The following is a 10,017-nucleotide window of genomic DNA, read 5'->3' on the forward strand; positions in this document are numbered from 1 at the left end:
AAGGTAAAACTGCTCCAGAATCACAGGAGCTTTAACTATTGTGACATTTTAGAAAACATTAGGAGAAAAATTATACTACTGAGTTTTACAGCCAGAAAGGTTAAGCATGGCAGGAGCATTAAACCTCTGTATGGGTGCCTGTTCAGTTTTAGTGATGTTCAGTTCTAATGTGGCTTCCTAATATTAAATTTATTAGTTAACCAGGAGCAACAATTTTCACAGAGAGTGTGCGCTAATATATTGATGTAGTTATGTAACAAACCAACAATTTGCAAAGTAGTGCAAAAGACTAAACATAGGTTTCACGCTTTTATAATGCTTTACCCCATAGGAAATAATCAAGAAATGATCAAGTTAACCATGAGGCTTAGCACACATATGTGTAGTAAAGAAATCAGGTTCAACATATTTGGACCACACTGATGAGATATATGAATAAATATTTTTAAGACTATAATATGTTTTTTCACCTCAAGTAAATATTATGGCTCTCAGGCTACATTTTTCATATTTCTTGGTTCCAGGGCAATTCTTTCAGACCTTTGACCCAAGGAGGGAACAGTGACTAAAAATGGAGCAGTTCAGCTACATGGTTACCCAAAGTGATTCTGCATTTCACACCTAAGGCTTGGCTTATACTATTTTGATTAGCCAAGGGTATTACAGAAGGATTCACCTTGTGTTTAAAAGATGGGCAGAGAGGAGAGGAAGAAGCAGATGAGCTAAGACTTTGGGGGGAAAAAAAATCAATTCATGCTCTAGATTCTGGTCTGTTTGTTTTGAAATCCACAGAGGAATATTTTTGTGTCTGAATGTTTGACCTGAGGGCTCATCTGTTCCTCAGGTTGGAAGCAGACATTTCAGAGTTCAACTTCAGCTTCTAGATCTCACTAATGTCAAAGTAGTCAGCAAGAATTAAGGTTATCTAACAACATAGATGGGTAACTGTTACACCAGATTAAAATTAATTCTGCACCCAATTAATTAAACAATGATAATATTTCTCCTGGGGGCAATAATAAAACATATATCTGTTTTTATGACGGTCTTCCATAAACTGCCATTAGCTCAGTAACATTAAGCCCTGTCAGACAGTTTTATTGGCCTGATGATTTGTTAACAGCTATTTTGAAGGTGAGGGATAAATGGCTGTGCAAATGTTACAAAAGTTATAATTGGAGAATAATGTGACAGCGTCATAACGTTTTAACAAACGGTTTGTCATTGCGCTGCTGGCATGTTAAAGACAGGAGGGTGTGGCCGAGCGAGTCTGAAATGGACTTCTTGGGTACAGGTGAAGTAAGTGATTTTGCTATTTTGTAATAGCTCAGTGAAATCTTTTTCTGTTTAGGCTCAGCTATATTTCAGTTATTTTCTACACCTTTCCTCTGTCCATGAAATTGCTTGCTTTCCTTCATGTGACATCATTAGCAGTAGAAACAGCTGTATGCATGACTTAAATTTCTGACATTAAATTTCACATTATCCACATGCTTTCAGTTTCAGTTCCTGCACAATAATGTCAAATGGAATATGCTGAATGCATTAATGTTATAGGCCATACACTTGTCAAGGTGCAATAATGAATTTGCAATATAAAGCATCATTCTGGCACATGAATTATATTAGTCTTTCATTTGGACCGTCTGCCAGTCGCAGCATGGTACAGAAATAGAGTAATGAATCTACTGGCATCATGTGCAGCAGTACAGTGGCCCTGCTGTGTTGATCTCTTTATCTCAAAGACTCAAAGAGTAAAACTGAGCTTGGGAATTTTAAATTAGGGGATAGTAGGGCATGACCTTGAAAGTGAAGGCACAGAAAGGATAGTTCTATGTGCTTTTAAGATCATTTGTGCACAAATGAAAAGACTATTCCTAAAGGAGACATGACAGCATTACAGCAGTTACTAGCCCATCTATCATAGGAGTGCTCAGGTGGTGAACTCTCATCTGTCCATCATCCACTGACAAAGTACTTGACACCTAGTTGTCACCCAAGGTTCCACTCCATACTGCTATCAAGGGGCAAATGATATATGTCTTTCTTTTTCACTTTCCCTGAGGTGCTTATCAAAATCAAATGAGCTCTGTTTTCAGGATGATGGATGAAGAAAAAAATCGTCATTTTATATGCAAATAACATTAAATTTACAATTTTCCATGTGGAATTTCCTGTCTCAATAACTGCAAATAGGTGAAGTGAATATTCTTGTAGGTGTAAATGTGAGTGTTAATGACAATATGTAAAAGTGCCTTTACAGTGTGTTAACAAAGATCACCTCATCTACAGAATTACTAAACTTTTTAAAGGTTTCGTTTATTCACAGACAGAACTTGGTTAAGGTTAGAAAAAGATCATGGTCTTTGTTTAATGTACCAAAAAGTATGCAGTGACATGAAGTACAAGAAATGGCAATCTATATGGCAATCAATAACCTTAAAGTTCCTCCGTTGCCTGAACCTGCTCCCAGGATGCAAACCCCAGCTACAGTGTCAGAGCCCAGCACTTTGTACATCTCCCATCCAAAGCTGACTGAATGGTTGTGTTCTTGTTTCCTTTGTGTTGTATATCTGGTATTAAGCAAAGACAATTTATTTAATAAAAACTGTCGACTGCAACAGTGTTCGACTTGCACTGTTGATTATTAGAAACAAAACCTTGAACTCATTGTCAGGCCTAATGTCTGACTAATTACAAACCAAGTCATCATCTTTTCTTTACTGACATCAGATGCTGATACACGTCACAGAAGAGCAGAAATAATGACTGAGTGTCTGATTGGTTTGAGAGTGCAGCATTAGTTCCCTGTTGGGGTGGGAAGGCCTGAGATAAGTCAGTATTTATCTGCCCTCAATCAGATTTTATCTTTTCTGCTTCTTCAGATTTACATTGTTGTATGAGTGTGTATGAGTGTGTATGTGTGTGTATATGTGTGCGTGTGTGTGTGTGTGTGTGTGTGTGTGTGTAGGTGTGTTAGTGGTCAACAAAGGGTTGGCGAGTGTAGCCAGAGCAGATGACCTGTGCCCTCAATTAAGCGGCTTGCAAATGAATAACAAAAATGAGGTAAAAAGAATATGTTTTCAATTTCCACTTGACAAATTGGTCATTATGCTTATCACAGCAACCTGGTTTAATGACTTTGCACTTGAGGACATGGGAGAAAGTGATTTATTAATGTTGCACCTCCAGCTCCTCATTCACAATGCGTAACATGAAAGTAACAATTGAAGATTGCAATCGGTGGCTCGGAAGGTTAAATTAACACCTTGTCCAAATCTATAACAACAATACTCTAACAGTGGGAAAGGACAGGCCTGGAACCACTCACTGTGGCAGAACAGATTCTTATATTTCAGTAAGGTTATTGGTAAGATAGGCTGCAGTGGTAATATGCTGTCATATTAGCTCTCTGGATGTCAAAATGTGATGCCTCAGAGGGGGATCATGGACTGTATCTCCTCCAGCAGGGCTGAAGCTGGATCCCTGCTCAACCAAACAAAAGTAATGTGCATGAGTGAATAATGATGATATTGTTAGCGAGGTGTCACTTCTGATAATCCATGTTTGGGATATTGCCTTTAGCTGGCCATAGGATCATCTTAGAGTCACAGGATTTCTTCCTTTGTTTTGAAAATGTGGAAATAAAATTCAGTAGAGTAAAAAGATGAATTACTCCCAATGGCCAATAATGAAATCAATGCCAAATCAATGTCCATGGGTTATTAATGCAGCAGTGCAGTAAATGGTGTGCAGTTCAGAGATTGTGGACATGGCTAATTAAAGGTCACCTAGGTCAGGTAGCAATGTTAATGTCAAGGCACTGGACCAAAGGAACTCAAATACTGCAGTGCTTTGTGTATTTTACTGTCTTCATCCTACACAGGAAATTCCAAATCCAGGAGACTCTGCTCAAGAAAAACAAAAATCTGCCATGTTACCAGGTACCACAAATAGTTGGTGTGGATGGGAGAGTTCACAAAATGGTGGATTTTAGGAGACCACTGTTTGTTTCCCATTTCTAACAAAAACTCAATGTTGATTTCTTTTAACCATGAGTATGATTTTTCTCGAACATGAACCAACTAGCTATTATTGTGACCATAATGGTAAAAAAAAATATTTATTTTAACCAAAACCATGATCTTCTTCAACATGAACCAAGTACTGCAGTTCCAGGTGCCAAGCACTAAACAAAATGTAACCACAGTGTGTAGTGTAAAATTGACTTATTTTTTGATAGCTAGGTTTACTGGTTTTGGAAAACACAAATGAGATTAATGCCAATACCCGTTTGAGATCAGAAAGTACCTCTGTTTGTTCTTCCAAAGGGCAGTCCCAAACAGATTATTTTATTGTTTAATCTGGATGACATCCCACAGCCATCATTGTTTAGGAAAATCAAAACCACTTAATCAGCTCTAAAAATGGCCAAAGTACACCACGACAAAATGTAACTTACAGCTAAAGCTGGTGCTAAAGGAATGCAGATCAAATGTGATATTCTGACCATTAAATTTTGATGTTTATCTGTACAAGGGGACACACTCCAGACCACTGATGCAAAAATGATTCACTGGGGTATAAAAAAAACAATCGATTCATTCCCTGGGGGGCATGAATAACCTTGGCAGATTGCACAGCAGCCTGGTTTGTATTTTGGAGATATCTCACCCTAGAGTGAAATGAACCAAATGTTAATTTCAAACAAAAACTAAGATTAAAAATATTCAATGATTGCCAGGGTTTAATGACAAAGCTAAAACTTAATAAGTCAAATATCATTTTCCATTCGTTAACTTTCTATTTCTGTTGTCTTATGTTAAAACTTCTTGGAAGAAACGGGTTTATGAACTAAATTTATACACAGTCCACAGAGAATTAGACAAAAAGAAACAACTAAGACAAACTAGGAACATACAAGATTTACACATACATTTACAAAAGTAAGATCATTTATCCCAAAGTGCTGTGGGTTCAGTTCTGTGCAACATTAATGTTACTTTCAGTCCCATAAGTTTTGTTTAGTTATCAAAAGGAATGAGCAAGTTCCAGGATAAATGTTGGTAGTCAGCCATCTACTGCAAATCTCCCTCTGGCTGTTTGCTACAGACATATCACTGAAAAGTGAAAACTCAAACTCAAATGTTTTTAGTTTTCATTGACTTAAATGATTTGACTAAAATGAAATCAAATTCAGCTGACCAAATTAACACTGGGCCAAACAATGGGCTAAAGGGTATTTGTACTGTGTGGTCTGGCTGCTGCTGTTGGGATCAGATAGCCTGAACCTGGATTTCCCCACAGTCCCAGGTTAGCATGACATGTTCTGGGTCACCAGAACAACAAGAGCAGCGAGTAGCATGATGTGGCAGTCCTCTCTCCTGATTTAATTGTATGTGCAGGATATGTCTGCAACATGGTAGCCACTGGCCCTTACTTCCTCCTCTTGGCTCTGGCTGACTTAACAGGTTGTTTGTTACACAAGAGTCTGGCATGGCTCTGGTCCTACTGCTGTGCCCCTCATGGGCCACATCCTGTTACTGCTCTGCTCCTACTCCTTGACGCATAGGTCATTGCAGGGTTTTGGCAATGCTTCCAATCATTCAGACAAAAAAAGATGCGGCAGACACACAAATGTTAAAACACACAAATATAAGGAAACACACAGAGTTCAGCTTGTCTAGTGAACAAGCAAACAACAGGTAGACATTTCTCCTCTTATTACAGTGCCAGAGTGTGCGTGTGATGGTAGATCTCCTGCTTGTGGGATATGTTGTGTTTGGCCATGACTTTTCATCCTGGAAGCCCATAATTAGACAGCACCGGATGCTGCCAAGGAAGGGTGAGGTTAAGGAGTGGGAGCGAGTGGCCTGTTTTCTCTGTGGTTTTCATACACTGGAGTGTTGATGCTTAATCACAGGAGCAACACCCCCGCTAGACCTTGATGACACATTTCTAGCGATTAGAGGAAATGACCACTATTGATTGTAAGAGGTGGTGAAGAGTCATGTTTAATTGCATTAGAATAATTGCATATTGATGGCTGACGTGAACCCTTTTCCCGATGACGAGGCTGCAGCGTGTCAGATGTGAAAGTAGTTTAACATAAAAATTGTGCAATATAAGGACTTTTCTTATTTGTGTGGATTTTCACCCAATAAAAAGACACTTTAGTATTTGTTGATGCTTCCTAGCACACACAGAGAATGATCCTAGACCTTGCCTCTCTGTTAAACAGAAGCCTGCAACTCCAGTCCAATCCAATGTATAAATCATTTCTCTGTCTGTCCCCATTTTACACAATCATGTTAAACTCCTTCACATTTGCCAATATCAGTTAATTAGTCCAGAGTTTGTCTATGATCTATATTTCTCATGGAGACCTTCGGGTGACCTCAAACATTTGCACATAGATATTTGTGGTTATGATGTCAGTGCTGGCTCCGCAGTTCTCCTTGTATCATCAGTCCATCCATCTTTCCCCTTCCTCTCAAGGAATATAAACAAAACTTCATACAATAGATGTGTTCTACTGACTTTGCTTTTGCTCACAATATTTATCATCGCACACCTAATCAGTTTTGCACTGAGCAGCTGAATCTCTACTGCTTGTTACTTAATAAAAAGAAAAACAATAGAAGAGAATACAATGAAAACAATACAACACGTAATATCTCTTGGGAGGTGTCACTATAGTGGCCCAATAAGTTACATTCATGTTTAATTCATCAGAAATAATCATCTGCAACTTTGTGGGAGCTTTGCATAGTGACAGATGTGTGTGTGTGTGTGTTTTTATAGTTTTTTGTATGTAATTATTGTTGTCAGCGTTCTCTTGTATCCTTGTCCGTTTTGCTTTCTCTCTTGAACAGCGTGTTTGGGTCCTTGTTTTTTGCCGATTGTGTATCGAGTGAACCCAGACAGCCTTGATCCTTGGCCAGGGACAGTGGCTACGGGGCGGGAAAGGCTGCAGAAAGTTGCCCTGCTCCCAGGTCACTGTGGTCTGGAAGTCAGCACAGGCTCACTGAGTAAACAAGTGGTTTAAATCTGGGGGTGGCTGAGGGCAGCCCATACAAGGGTGTGTGTTTGTGTATATACTTGTGCCAAGAAGTCTCAAAAGTTTGGATGGGCCTATAGCGTGCTGTCGCCTGGAGCTTTTTTAGAAACTGCTTCATGTCTCAACTGGGGGAGAATGTTTTGTGTTGGGATGAAATATTCATTACTGGATGTAGTCTTGAGGTTTTATGTGCTCAGGGTGTCAGTGTTGTTTAAACACATCTCATCAATATCATTTCTAAGCACTGCAACTGACAGGCATTAGTGCACTGTCAGAAGAAATTACTGTATTAAAGTGTCCTTCATGCATATTCATGCTTCTATATTGCAATAGAAACAGACAAAATGAATTTGGTATTAGCAAATTAACATATAAAGCTAACAGAATGATTTTGATATAATCTGCTTAAGTATGACACTGCCAACTTAAGTACGTACTGAAGGATGGCATATTTGCCTAATGGGGGTCCTCAAACAAATGAATCATTTCAAATTACTGTATGTCAATCTATTAAAACATGATGAAAGTCATGACATATGTCTTCCTTTTAAAGGACAATTCCACCCCAAGATATACTTGTAATGTGACATGCCATAAAAACGAGTCATTCTCAATTGGAAGTCAAAGTTTTCAGTTTCTAAGAAATTGTTCCATGCAGGCTTCATTCCTGAGGTAAACCTCCCTCACTTTGTCTTTCTGAGTTGCTGATGTTTGTGTTTGTGTTGATATGTAGTGTGTGCGTGTAACATTCAGTTGATGTATATTTCAGAAGCTATTAAGATTCTTTTCAGTGATTTTTACAGAGAAAGTTCTATGTTGGGTGGGTTTGTATTGCTAATTTCATTCAAAATGAAACACCTATATGGTCTTATATTGAAAAATAACATTGAAGCTAGTGGTTTCAGATTGATTTTCAGATTTTAAATGCATAATCAAACAAAAGGCTATTTTCAGTTCTCTGCTTTATCATGTTTTTTTTAATCTCTTGACATTTGGCCAGGCTTATGACATGTCTACTTTACCTCGCCTTTTTCATAGAACCACATTAAGATTCTAAGATCATTTCTAAAATAATAAGTTGTTTTTTTTGTACAGCAAGTAGCAGTGCCGGTGAGTAAAACTTTTTTTTTTTTTTTTTTTAGTTGTTTGCTTGATTGGAACACATTATTCAACAATCATCCGACTTGGTAAACATCAGTTTTGTGATACATGATGTGCTTCAGTTATTTTTGGTGTTTTGATTGTTCATTGTCACATCTGAATTAGCCTAGACATACACAGCTGTTAAGCATATGATTAACACTGAGCTCATTCGTTCTCCTTTTTTTTTCTACAAATATTCAGAGAAATTGAGAAAGAGATCGCTCTGACTGCAAACCTTTTTTTAACTGTGTGGGGCAGTCAACAGTGTCAAGGAATTCTATGTTTTGATCTACAGAAATGTCTTATAAATGTAATATCAGCTGTTTGGTACGTAACTGTAAAGGTGAGCATTTGATAATAGTAACAGCTATCAACCAACAGTGCAGCAAACTATGTTGTCCCCCACTACACCGTATTGGATGTGATATATAGGCTATTTATAATGTGTGTATTTATACACACATACACATTCCTGTGTATTTCATGTAAAACATTCATTTATACTGTATATTGTGGAGTATCTCAAATTAGCTTTTAATGACTTGTTGACAAAATGAGAATTGCCCTCCACCCACAACCACACTTCAGCTTGGCCCACATAAACGTAGCCCTGAAAGCTTTCATTCACAGGCACTGCAGGCTGTCCCTCCTATCCTGTCAGCTCTGGCACAAAGTTGACTGAGCTATTCTGTTTTTCTGATAGACTGGACAATGAGTATAGGAAAAGATGGGTTTTCAGTAAGTCCACTTTGAAAAGAACAGAATTTAGATCTTTTTATCAAAAAAGTATTCTGCAACATTTTACAGATTATTATTTTATTGATACATAAGCAAATAAAATAAAGAGAGATTAGAAAAAAGATTTTCAGGTTGTGTAAGTGTTTTTCCTCCCCTGATTCGTTTGTTCAGCTTACTCTACACTGGTGCGCTGGAAGGTGTTTCTTTTTTGAACATGAAGTCTTCGATGAGTCTAATTAGCATTTATAGATTCATTGAGGAACTTGATTATAGTTTTTAAAGTCTGCAGCTGGTCATTATGCTAATCCAAGAACCTTCAGTGTGTACTTATATAACCCTACCACACAACGAGCGGTGTTTCATGATAGGGAAACGAAGCAAGAGTGAACTAAGTGCTCTTTAACCTGACAACACCCGTAATTTTTTTTTTTTTGCTATGGGCCTTAAAACAACAGGAATCTGAGGCAGAGCCCAGGTACAGTCAAACCATGAGGAGTTAATCATTAACTGCAAAAAACACTGAGGTGAAAGGTCAACCAGATAACAGAGGTGACTAAGCTCAAGTCCTATCACATTTAAGATTAACTGATTAATGCATTACCACAGCCAGAAATATAATATTCTACTCTAAAAGAGTAAACAGACATTGCATCACAAGTAGCATAAAAATAGTGTCTTAGAACATGTAAGGTGATTCATTAAACAGCTATTGTATATGACTGTTGTTTAATTTTGTTGTTTTCCATTACACCCCTCCACTGTGTCCTCTAAACAATTCCTATCCTTTGGGGACACTGCACATTCATATTGTCTTTGGTCTGTTACAGCAACCTAATATTAGCCCTACACAAGCAGCCGGAGAACAAGGTCGAACACGCGCCATGGATATGTGTTCACCCGAGGCTAATTTCTTTAATTCTTAAACAAGATGTGCATGACAGAGAATTAATTTTCTGCGTAAACAAGTTACAATTTGTTTCCTGGGGTTGTTTGGCTGGCTTTCTGTCAGAGGCTGCACATGATTAATAATGCTGTCCTACACCTTTTGTTGTGGGAATTAACACAAAATGGTGAAA

Source organism: Mastacembelus armatus, chromosome 8 (genome assembly GCF_900324485.2).
Source record: "Mastacembelus armatus chromosome 8, fMasArm1.2, whole genome shotgun sequence".
NCBI lineage: Eukaryota > Metazoa > Chordata > Actinopteri > Synbranchiformes > Mastacembelidae > Mastacembelus > Mastacembelus armatus.